Source organism: Schistocerca piceifrons, chromosome 11 (genome assembly GCF_021461385.2).
Source record: "Schistocerca piceifrons isolate TAMUIC-IGC-003096 chromosome 11, iqSchPice1.1, whole genome shotgun sequence".
In the NCBI taxonomy this organism is placed as follows: domain Eukaryota; kingdom Metazoa; phylum Arthropoda; class Insecta; order Orthoptera; family Acrididae; genus Schistocerca; species Schistocerca piceifrons.
Window position 1 is genome coordinate 150,351,339 of NC_060148.1, and position 13,235 is coordinate 150,364,573.

Sequence of the window (13,235 nt, forward strand, 5' to 3'; positions counted from 1 at the left end):
AACAGAGGACGTGAAGGCATACCCAACATGATCAGCAGATTTAGAGCCATCAGTGTAAAAAACAACAGCATCCCGAAACTCCCATAAAATTTGGCGGAAAAAGGAACGGAACACCACTGGGGGGGAGGGAATCTTTCGGACCGCGGCGGAGATCCATCCGAATTCGAGGCCGAGGAACTAACCAAGGATGGGTGGAGGGGAGGGAGCGAGGAAGACAGGACAAAGAAGGAAGCCGAAAATCACAGGTAAGAGACGCAAGGCGCAGCCCAACCGGTAAACCCGCCTGAGGGCGGGAGTCAGGCGGGCGACGTCCATGGTCTGGGAATAGGATAGAATAGGAAGGATGAGCGGGAGAAGAACGGATAGTAAGGGCATAAGACACCAGAAGCTGGGACCGCCGAACAGAAAGAGGGGGGATCCCAGCTTCAACCAGGAGACTATCAACAGGGCTAGTAGGGAAGGCACCGGCGGCCAAACGGATACCACGATGGTGGACTGGATCCAGCAGGTGCAGCGTGGAAGGAGCAGCTGAACCATAAACTTGACAACCATAGTCCAAACGTGACAGAACTAGATCACGATAAAGACGGAGGAGGAGGGAACGGTCCGCACCCCAGGAGGAGTGGGCAAGGAAGCGAAGGACATTGAGTTAACGGAAACATCCTACCTTCAGGAGTCTGATATGGGGCAGCCAAGTGAGCTTGTTGTCGAAAAGAAGACCTAGGAAACGAAACTGTGGAACCACAGGCAATCTTTGTGCAGCGAGATAGAGCTCTGGATCAGGGTGGACCGTAGTACGGCGACAGAAGTGGGCCACCCGCGATTTTAAAGGAGAGAATTGAAACCCGTGGGAGAGGGTCCATGCAGAGGCACGCCGTATAGCCACCTGGAGCTGCCGTTCTGCAGATGGCATCGAGGAGGAACTAACACAAATGCAGAAATGATCCACATACAGGGCAGGAGCGACCAAGGGACCGACAGAGGCCACAAGTCCATCGATAGCAATGAGGAAAAGAAGGACACTCAAGACAGAACCCTGAGGGATGCCCGTCTCCTGGGTCCGTGGAGAACTAAAAGCAGTACCAACTCGAACTCTCAATGACCGATGGATCAGGAACTGGCGGATAAAAATCGGGAGTGGGCCCCGAAGACCCCACTGATGAAGGGTTAGTAAGATGTGATGGCGCCAGGCCGTGTCATAGGCCTTGCGAAGGTCAAAAAACACTGCAACCAAATGGCGGCGCTGGGAAAAAGCCTGCCGAACTGCGGATTCTAAGCGAAGCAAATGATCGATTGGAGATCGTCCCTCTCGAAAGCCACACTGGTAAGGGGACAATAGATCCCGAGATTCGAGGACCCAAGTGAGCCGACGGGCTACCAGCCGTTCAAGTAACTTACAACCAACATTGGTCAAACTAATTTGCCGATAGCTGTCAACAGATAGGGGGTTCTGACCAGGCTTAAGGACAGGAACCACAATGCTATCCCTCCACTGAGAAGGGAAATCACCCTGGAGCCAGATACGGTTAAACACCCGAAGAAGATGGTGCCGTTGTGGAGCACTGAGATGTTGAAGCAGCTGGTTATCAATGGAATCTGAGCCAGGAGCCGTATCATGAGAAGCAGATAGAGCAGAAAGAAATTCCCAGCCAGTGAAAGGTTCGTTGTAAGATTGTGACTCACAAGTGGTGAAACATAAGGTGACAGCTTCAGCCTGCTGTTTTTGATGAAGGAAAGCAGCTGGATAGGAGGCCGACGCTGATGCCACTGCAAAATGGGTCGCAAGATGTTCTGCGAGAACTAATGGGTCCTTACAAATGCCATCTGGGAGGTGAAGGCCTGGGAGGGTGGACTGCCGATGGCAACCTTGGAGAGAGCGAAGTGTAGCCCATACCCGTGACAGAGGGACAGTGGAACCAAGGGAAGAAACGAATCGTTCCCAACATATCCGCTTGCTCTGTTTGATTAAATAACGGGCTTTAGCGCGAAGGCGCTTAAAGGTAGTAAGGCTGGCTACAGATGGGTGCCTCGAAGTGTTGCAAAGCTCGACGGCGATCACGGATGGCAATGGCAATGGCCGTACTCCACCACGGGACTTGCCGACGACGAAATTGTCCAGATGAGCGCGGGACAGCAAGGTTAGCAGCGCGAACAATCGCGTCAGACACGTCACGTAGGACGTCATCAATACAACCAGACAAAGAGGGAGAAAACTCGACCTGTGCAGTATATAGAGGCCAATCGGCGCGGTGGAAAGACGAACGAGGTAACCTCTCCATCGGGGAGCGGGAAGGGAGCGTGATAATCAACGGGAAATGGTCACTATCACAAAGGTCGTCGTGTGGCGACCAGTGTAATGAAGGGAGGAGAGAGGGAGAAGAAAGAGAAATATAAATAGCAGAAAAGGTACCATGACCAGCACTGAAATGAGTAGGGGAGCCATCATTAAGAAGGCACAGGTCGTGGTCTGCAATAAATTGGTCGATAAGAAGACCTCGTCTAGATGGAAAGGCACTGCCCCACAAAGGATGATGAGCATTAAAATCCCCAAGGAGGAGGAAGGGAGGAGGAAGTTGCTGAAGAAGGGTGGTTAAGGCAGCATGTGTAAGAGTCCTGTCGGGAGGGAGATAAAGATTGCATACTGTGACTGCAGAGTCTAAGTGGACCCTAACAGCAACTGCTTCCAATGTAGTTTGGAGAGGAATCCACGTGCTAGCAATGTCTGTACGGACCAACGTACAAACGCCACCAGAAGCCCGCAAGGGTCCGACCCGATTTCGACAGAAAACACGAAACCCACGGAGAGTCGGTGAGTGAGCATCAGTAAAATGAGATTCCTGGAGAACCACACAAGCTGCTGAGTAGGACGAAAGAAGGGATTTCAATTCCGGAAGGTGACGATAGTAGCCATTACAATTCCATTGGAGAACCACAGAACGATGGTTTAAATGAGGGCTGAACACGCTAAATCCAGTCATACCGCCGGGTCCCCACCCGTCACCGACAAGGAGGGGGCGACATCCATAAACGACAGGTCAGAATCCGGTTGTGAAACCGGGGAAGGGACCTCCGGTGACACCAGAGGCTCTTTGTCCCGGGACTTATGTTTCTTCTTCTTTTCAGGCTGAGATCGAGGAGGGCTGTGTGGCATAATGGAGCCAGCTGCAGCAAGATCAGGAACAGAAAGAGACCGGGCGACCTGGGGGCCGATAGACCGCGGCTCTCGCGGTCGCCGCGCTGCAGCAGACCTTTGACCTGGAAGGTGCCGGGAAGGGGCATCCCGGGAGAGGCGCCCTTGACCGGCAGACGCCGAAGGAGTGGGACACTTCTCCGGCTGGGGAGGGGGAGCAGCGCCCAGAGGAGAAGGTGTGGGAGCCGCAGGGGAGGGGGGAAGGAGAGGGGTCCGGGATGGGGGTAAGGAAGGGGGAGGAAGGGATGAAGATGTAACCAAGGCGTAACTAGATGTCATGGACACAGGGTGCAATCGTGCATATTTCTTACGGGCCTCTGTGTAGCTTAAACGATCAAGAGACTTATACTCCTGTATCTTTTTTTCTTTCTTATAGACTGGGCAATCTGCTGAACGTGGAGAATGACTACCATGACAATTTACACATACAGGAGGTGGAACACAGGGACTCCCCTCATGGAGTGGACGTCCACAGTCACCACAGAGAGGGTCCTGGGTACAGCGAGAAGACATGTGGCCAAAACGCAAGCACTTAAAACACCGCATAGGAGGTGGGATGTACGGCTTCACATCACAGCGATAGACCATAATCTTAACTTTCTCAGGAAGGGTATCCCCTTCAAAGGCCAGGATAAAGGCACCAGTATCAATACGATTATCTTTAGGACCCTTCTGAACACGCCGAACAAAGTGAACACCCCGCCGTCCGAGATTGTCCCGAAGTTCCTCATCAGTTTGAAGGATGAGGTCTCTGTGAAAAATCACACCTTGTACCATATTTAGAGACTGGTGAGGGGTAACGGACACGGGAATTGTGCCAAGATGGGTACAGGAACGAAGGGCCGCAGATTGGGCAGCCGAAGCAGTTTTTATCAGTAATGAACCCGACCGCATCTTGCTCAGGGAGTCCACTTCGCCGAACTTGTCTTCAATGTGTTCCACAAAGAGTAAAGGTTTGACACTGGTGAAAGTATCTCCATCAGTCCTGGTGCAAACTAGATAACGGGGGAAAGGTTTTGCCCCTAGACGACGGGCCTGACCCTCCTCCCAGGGGGTAGCCACGGAAGGGAAGGCCGAAGGGGCAAGAGAAGCAGCACTTGAGGAATCAGTACCACGCAGAGAGACGGCCGCAGAAGAGCGGCCAGAGGTTTGGACCCTTATGCGTTTCATCTGCATAGCGTCCGCCCTGATACCACCCACTCCGATCAGGGGCTCTCCTCACGGGCGCCACCCAGCCACAGCAAGGGCCGTCTGGCACGGCGGCCATTGCCGGGAGTTCCGATGCTCCAGGATGACGAGCAACCACTCCAAGGCATGCATGAGGAGGTCACAGCTCAGGTATCAGAAGTGTGATCCCTGTGTGTTCAGGGGGCTCAACCAAAAGGGTACATAGCAACCCCACCACACGGGCTGGCTACCGTGCTGGCTATGCACCCTAGCATCAGACAACGACGTAGAAGAAAAGGTGGAATATACTAGGAGGGCACACGTCGGAGACACTAGGTAAGGTGGTCTTCCCCAAATGGCTCACACTACGGAAGAGAAATTTTGGAATGGAGGTCAAACCCCAGAGGGGGACCAAGGAATGCCAAAAGGAGGAGATGATTACGCAACAAAGCCAGAGTGTAAAACCAACAGAACCAGGAGGATAGCGGGGGCCAACATAAGCAAGGACACCAATAGAGGGAGAGGAGAGGGCGAGGGGAAAGGGGTATGGAGGGGAAAGGAGGGGAAGGGAAAGGAGGGGAAGGGAAAGGAAATGCAGCCCGGGAGAGAAAGAAGGCTGCAATGGCTCGGGGCCCCGTGCTCGCCACGCACGTATCCACGAAAGAGTTGTGGACCCCCAGGGGGGACGTTCCCAGGGAGACCGACATGGCCAAGAACCCACATAAAGCTAACCAGAGAACCGACATCTACCAGCTGCTGAAGAGAGCGTTGGATCCGGTGCACGAAAGGGTGAACCGGGTACGGATCACGGAGGCTCTGGATAGCGCTCAGGGAATCGGAGCAGATGACATATGCAGAATGTCGGTGGTAGAGGGCAAAGAGCTCAGCTGTGAAGACCGAACAAAGGCCATGGAGCCCGTATTTGAAACTTTGTGCCCCGATAATAAAGGAACACCCAACCCCGTCATTGGTCTTAGAGCCGTCTGTATAAATGAAGGTCATATTAATGAACTTCGAACGAAGTGCGATAAAACGGGAGTGGTAGACTGAACCGGGGGTAACCTCCTTCGGGAGCGAGCAGAGGTCAAGGTGGACGCGAACCTGATCCTGGAGCCAAGGTGGCGTGTGGCTCTCGCCCACTCGAAAGGTTGCAGGGAGTGAAAAATTAAGGTGTTGAAGGAGGAGACGAAAGCGAACTCCAGGGGGTAGCAGGGCAGAGACATACAACCCGTATTGACTGTCGAGAGAGTCATCAAAAAAGGAACGATAAGACGGGTGGTCGGCATTGCCAGTAGCCGACAGGCATACCGACAAAGCAGTATATCGCGCCGGTAGGTGAGTGGCAACTCACCAGCGTCAGCATGAAGACTCTCGACGGGACTAGTATAAAACGCTCCGATCGCAAGTCGTAAACCCCGATGTTGTATGGAGTTGAGGCGGCGTAAGATGGATGGCCGTGCAGAGGAGTATACGAAGCTCCCATAATCCAGCTTGGAGCGGACGATCGACCGATATAGACTAAGCAGGACGGTTCGATCCGCTCCCCACGACATACCACTGAGAACACGGAGGACATTTAGAAAACGGGTACAACGGGCAGCCAAATATGACATGTGGAGACCAACTAAGTTTCCTGTCAAATGTAAGACCTAAAAATTTTGTTGTCTCCACGAATGGGAGAGCAACGGGACCGAGTCGTAAGGACGGTGGGAGAAACTCTTTGTAGCGCCAGAAGTTAATACAGACAGTCTTCTCGGCAGAAAAACGGAAGCCATTGGCGACACTCCAGGAGTAAAGACGGTCAAGAGGACGCTGAAGACAGCGCTCCAGGACACGTGTACACTGCGCGCTGCAATAGATGGTAAAATCGTCCACGAAAAGGGAGCCTGATACATCAAGCTGGGAGGCAATCCATTATTGGATTGATCGCGATGGCGAAGAGAGCGACGCTCAAAACTGAGCCCTGTGGCACACCATTCTCCTGGCGAAAGGTGTGACAGGACAGAACCCACATGTACCCTGAACCGTCGATCCATTAAAAAAAAACGAATAAAAAGAGGGAGGCGACCGCGAAGGCCCCATGTATGCATGGTGCGGAGAATGCCCGCCCTCCAACAGGTGTCGTAAGCCTTCTCCAAATCAAAGAACACAGCCGCGGTCGGGCGCTTCAGCAAGAAGTTATTCATAATGAAGGTCGACAAGGTAACCAGATGGTCGACAGCAGAGCGGCGCCTACGAAATCCACATTGTACATTGGTAAGAAGGCGTCGAGACTCGAGCAGCCAAACCAATCGAGAGTTAACCATTCGCTCCATCACTTTACAGACACAGCTGGTAAGCGAGATGGGTCGATAACTGGAAGGCAAGTGCTTGTCCTTCCCCGGCTTAGGAATCGGGACAACAATAGACTCGCGCCAGCATGCGGGAACATGTCCCTCAATCCAGATGCGATTTTAAGTACGAAGAAGAAAACTTTTACCCGCAGGAGAAAGGTTCTTCAGCATCTGAATATGAATAGAATCAGGCCCTGGAGCGGAGGACCGTGATCGGCCAAGTGCGGTTTCGAGTTCCCGCATGGTGAATGAGGCATTATAACTTTCACGATTCGAGGAGCGGAAGTTAGGTGGCCTAGCCTCCTCTGCCTGTTTGCGGGGGAGGAAGGCAGGGTGGTAATGAGCGGAGCTCGAAACCTCTGCGAAAAAGCGGCCGAAGGCATTGGAGACATCCTCAGGGGCCACAAGGACGTCATTCGCGACCGTCAAGCCAGAAACTGGTGAGTGAACCTTAGTGCCAGATAGCCGGCGCAGGCTACCCCAGACAACAGAAGGAGTAAAACTGTTGAAGGTGCTTGTGAAAGCAGCCCAGCTGGCTTTCTTGCTTTCTTTAATAACACGACGACACTGAGCACGTAATCGTTTACAATTGATACAATTCGCCACTGTAGGGTGGCGTTTAAAGGTGCGTAAAGCACGTCGACGAGCACGTAAAGCGTCTCTACATGCTGCAGTCCACCAGGGGACCGGTACGCGACGTGGAGAAGAAGTAGGGTGAGGGATGGAATATTCAGCAGCAGCTAGAATGACTTCCGTGAGGTGTGTGACCTGACGATCGCAGCTTGTGAAGGTTTGATCCTGAAAGGTCGCCCTGGAAGAGAAGAGCCCCCAGTCTGCCTTGGAGATGGTCCAACGAGAGGAGCATGGAGAGGGGGTATGCTGCAGGAGATGGATAACACACGGGAAGTGGTCGCTCGAATATGTATCAGAAAGTGCATACCATTCAAACCGGCGTGCAAGTTGGGGAGTACATATAGAGAGATCTAAATGGGAATAGGTGTGAGATGTGTCCGAAAGAAAAGTAGGGGCGCCAGTATTGAGGCAGACAAGGTTGAGCTGGTTGAGAAGGTCTGCTAACAGGGAGCCCCGCGGGCAAGATGCTGGAGAGCCCCAAAGGGGATGGTGGGCATTGAAGTCTCCAGTTAACAAAAATGGTGCAGGTAGCTGAGCAATAAGTTGCATCATGTCTGCCCTGGTAACGGCAGATGACGATGGAGTGTAAACGGTACAAATGGAAAATGTAAAAGTGGGGAGAGTAATGCGGATAGCAACTGCCTGCAGGCCGGTGTGCAACGTGATGGGATCATAGTAAATATCATCCCGGACCAGCAACATAACCCCTCCATGAGCCGGGATACCCACCACAGGGGGTAGGTCAAAACGCACAGAGGTGTAGTGTGCCAAGGCAATTTGATCGCATGGCCGTAGCTTCGTTTCCTGGAGGGCTACGACGAGCGGACAGTGCAAGCGGAGCAGCAACTTCAAGTCCTCTCGATTGGAGCGAATGCTGCGAATATTCCAGTGAATAAGTGCCATCGTAAGAAAAGGAAGATAAAAGAAGGGGTCACCTCGAAGGCCGCGGAGGGCCTGGCTTCGAGCGAGCACTGCCGCCGCTATCAGTAGGCGGACAGTCTTCGTCCATTGGGTCTATAGGTTCATCGGCCATCTTGGGAAGATGGCCGGGAGGGGGAGCTTCCTCCGCCGGTGAACGGCCAGATGTTCGGCTACCAGCGGTGCGGCCAGGCGAAACGGATGACGGCCTGGGGCGGCAACCGCTGGGTGGCGCAGGAGAAGAAATGCGCCGTGGCAGAGAAGGAGAACTGTGCTTCCTAGGAGCCTTCTTGGAAGGTCGTTTGGTGTAAGTACCGGTCGAAGGCTGGGAGGTCGAGGTACGTAGGAAGTCTGCATGGGACGGTTCCTTCTTAAAGGCCCGTGCATATGACTTCTGGGTCTTCGTCTTGGCAGAAGCTGATGAAGGTGCTTGTGTCTGAGGGGTGACGGGAGGAAGAGGAGACGTCGACCGGGCGATCTTAGCACTGGCCGAACGGACGACCGTGGTGCTGAAGGTCAGATCGCATGTCTGGGTTGCCACCTCCCTGGTAGTCCGAGGAGAGGCGAGGACAGTACTGTATTTCCCCGCTGGGAGCAGCGTGGGCTTCCTACTAGCCAATAGCTTGCGAGCAGCTGAGGTGGACACTTTCTCTTTGACCCGAATTTCTTGGATACAGCGTTCTTCCTTATAGACAGGACAGTCACGGGAGGACGCGGCATGGTCACCCTGACAGTTCACACAACGAGGAGACGGAGGTGGACAGTCACCCTCATGGGCATCCCTGCCACAAGTGACATTTAGCCGCATTGGAACAAGACTGTCGAGTGTGATTGAAACGCTGACACTGGTAACAGCGCGTAGGTGTCGGGACATAGGGGCGAACAGAAATAACCTCGTAGCCCGCCTTGATGCGCAATGGCAGCTTAACACTATCGAAGGTCAAGGAAAGTGTCCGGGTCGGTACAAGGTCATTGTCGACCTTTTTCATGACCCTATGGACAGCCGTCACGCCCTGCTCAGCGAGGAAAGATTGAATCTCCTCGTCAGTCAGTCAAGGGAGCTAGTATAGACCACACCACGAGACGAATTCAAGGTTCGGTGAGCCTCCACCCGCACAGGGAACGTGTACAGGAGTGTGGCCCGAAGCAGTTTTTGTGCCTGAAAGGCGCTCTCAGTTTCTAGTAATAAGGTACCATTACGCAACCTGGTACAAGATTTGACAGATCCGGCTATGGCATCGACACCCTTCTGGATAACAAAAGGGTTGACAGAGGAGAAATCCTTTCCGTCCTCAGATCAAGAAACGACGAGGAACTGTGGGGCAGGCGTTAGTACTTTTGTCACTGATGGCTGGTCACGTTTCCGTTTTTGGGCAGAAGTCGAGACAGATGGAGTGAAATCCATTGCGGAGGAATCCCCCATGATTGCCAGCGTCTCCGATGGCGCGCTCCTTCCTTGTGGGGACCCTCACAGAGGGCACTCCCGCCTTAGGTGAATGTTTACACCTCAGGTCACACCTCCCGAGAACCAGACGGAGGGACTAATCGGCATGGTCAGAAGGTATCAGCTCAGGCAATCACCCCTTCCCGGGCCTGGCCTTTACCAGGGGGTACGTGCGTGCCTTACATGTCTACCCAGGGCGGGGAATTACGCGTTACCCCGTCACCGGCTACGCGTGTGAACGCGTGGGTCGGCCTTCAGGCACGCACAGGGAGGAAGGAAGAAGAGGAAAAGGGGGAGAGAGAGGGAGAGAAAGGACAGACTGTCTCAAACGCCGAGGTGGAGACCAGAGAAGGCAAGGAGAAGAAGGCAATGAGAAGGCAAGGAGAAGAAGGCAATGAGAAGGCAAGGAGAAGAAGGCAATGAGAAGGCAAGGAGAAGAAGGCAAGGGAAAGAGTAAGGAAGACAGTGAGGTGGAAAAGAGCAAAGAAAGTAACCAACCAAAGGAAGGTAGAAACGAGAAGTGAAAAAGCAAAATGACCGCAAATAGAGGTCGTGGAACCGTCCGTCTCCGGACGCAGGCGCTAACGACCCCCTTGAGGGGGTGGGACTCCTTTTAGTCGCCTCTTACGACAGGCAGGAATACCTCGGGCCTATTCTAATCCCCGGACCCGCAGGGGGAGTGGAGAAATAAAAACAATACCAACCTGAACCCTGAATGACCGATGAAACAGGAACTGGCGGATAAAAAATCGGGAGTTGGCCCTGAAGATTTGAGGACCCAATTGAGCCAACGGGCTACCATCCATTCAAGTAACTTACAAACAACATTGGCCGATAGCTGTCAACAGATAGAGGGTTCTTACCAGGCTTAAGGACAGGAACCAAGATTCTATCCGTCCACTGAGAAGGGAAGGCACCCTGGAGCTAGATACGGTTAAACACTCCGAAGATGTTGCCGTTGTGGAGCACTGAGATGTTAGAGCAGTTGGTTATGAATGGAGTCTGGGCCAGGGGATGTATCATAAGAAAGTGTGGAAAGAAATTCCCATTCAGTAAAAGGTTCGTTGTAAGAGTCTGGCTTACAAGTGGTGAAACATAAGGTGAGAGCTTCAGCCTGCTGTTTTTGATGCAGGAAAGCAGCTGGATAGGAGGCTGACGCTGATGCCACTGCAAAATGGGTGGCAAGATGTTCCGCTAGAACTAATGGGTCCGTACAAATGCCATCTGGGAGGTGAAGGCCTGGGAGGGTGGACTGCCGATGGCAACCTTGGAGAGAGCGAAGTGTAGCCCATACCCGTGACAGAGGGACAGTGGAACCAAGGGAAGAAACGAATCGTTCCCAACATATCCGCTTGCTCTGTTTGATTAAATAACGGGCTTTAGCGCGAAGGCGTTTAAAGGTAGTAAGGCTGGCTACGGATGGGTGCCTCTTGAAGTGTTGCAAAGCTCGACGGCGATCACGGATGGCAATGGCAATGGCCGTACTCCACCACGGGACTTGCCGGCGACGAAATGGTCCAGGTGAGCGCGGGACAGCAAGGTTAGCAGCGCGAACAATCGCGTCAGACACGTCACGTAGGACGTCATCAATACAACCCGACAAGGAGGGAGAAAACTCGACCTGTGCAGTGTATAGAGGCCAATCGGCGCGGTGGAAAGACCAACGAGGTAACCTGTCCATCGGGGAGCGGGAAGGGAGCGTGATAATCAACGGGAAATGGTCACTATCACAAAGGTCGTCGTGTGGCGACCAGTGTAATGAAGGGAGAAGAAAGAGAAAGATCAATGGCAGAAAAGGTACCATGACCGGCACTGAAATGAGTAGGGGAGCCATCGTTAAGAAGGCACAGGTCGTGGTCTGCAATAAATTTGTCTATAAGAAGACCTCGTCGAGATGGAAGAGCACTGCCCCACAAAGGATGATGAGCATTGAAAGAGGAAGTTGCTGAAGAAGGGTGGTTAAGGCAGCAGGTGTAAGTGTCCTGTCAGGAGGGAGATAAAGATTGCAAACTGACGGCAGAGTCTAAGTGGACCCTAACAGCAACCGCTTCCAATGTAGTTTGGAGAGGAATCCACGTGCTAGCAATGTCTGTACGGACCAACGTACAAACGCCACCAGAAGCCCGCAAGGGTCCGACCCGATTTCGACAGAAAACACGGAACCCACGGAGGGTCGGTGAGTGAGCATCAGTAAAATGAGATTCCTGGAGAACCACACAAGCTGCAGAGTAGGACGAAAGAAGGGATTTCAATTCCGGAAGGTGACGACAATAGCCATTACAATTCCATTGGAGAACCACAGAATGATGGGGTAAATGAGGGCTGAACACGCTAAATCCAGTCATACCGCCGGGTCCCGGCCCGTCACCGACAAGGAGGGGGCGACATCCATGAACGACAGGTCAGAATCCGGTTGTGAAGTCGGGGAAGGGACCTCCGGTGACACCAGAGGCTCTTTGTCCCGGGACTTATGTTTCTTCTTCTTTTCAGGCTGAGATCGAGGAGGGCTGTGTGGCATAATGGAGCCAGCTGCAGCAAGATCAGGAACAGAAAGAGACCGGGCGACCTGGGGGCCGATAGACCGCGGCTCTCGCGGTCGCCCCGCTGCAGCAGACCTTTGACCTGGAAGGTGCCGGGAAGGGGCATCTCGGGAGAGGCGCCCTTGACCAGCAGACGCCGAAGGAGTGGGACACTTCTCCGGCTGGGGAGGGGGAGCAGCGCCCAGAGGAGAAGGTGTGGGAGCCGCAGGGGAGGGGGGGAGGAGAGGGGTCCGGGATGGGGGTAAGGAAGGGGGAGGAAGGGGTGAAGATGAAACCAAGTCGTAACTAGATGTCATGGACACAGGGTGCAGTCATGCATATTTCTTACGGGCCTCTGTGTCGCTTAAACGATCGAGGGACTTATACTCCTGTATCTTTTTTTCTTTCTTATATACTGGGCAATCTGGTGAACGTGGAGAATGACTACCATGACAATTTAGACATACAGGAGGGGGAACACAGGGACTCCCCTCATGGAGTGGACGTCCAGTCACCACAGAGAGGGTCCTGAGAACAGCGGGAAGACATGTGGCAAAAACGCAAGCACTTAAAACACCTCATAGGAAGTGGGACGTACGGCTTCACATCACAGCGATAGACCATAATCTTAACTTTCTCAGGAAGGGTATCCCATTCAAAGGCCAGGATAAAGGCACCAGTATCAATACGATTATATTTAGGACCCTTCTAAATACGCCGAACAAAGTGAACACCCCGCCATCCGAGATTGTCCCGAAGTTCCTCATCAGTTTGAAGGATTAGGTCCCTGTGAAAAAGCACACCTTGTACCATATTTAGAGACTGCTGAGGGGTAATGGACACAGGAATTGTGCCAAGATGGGTACAGGCACGAAGGGCCACAGATTGGGCAGCTGAAGCTGTTTTTATCAGCAACGAACCAGACCGCATCTTGCTCAGGGAATCCGCTTCGCCGAACTTGTCTTCAATGTGTTCCACAAAGAATAAAGGTTTGACACTGGTGAAAGTATCTCAATCAGTCCTGGTACAAA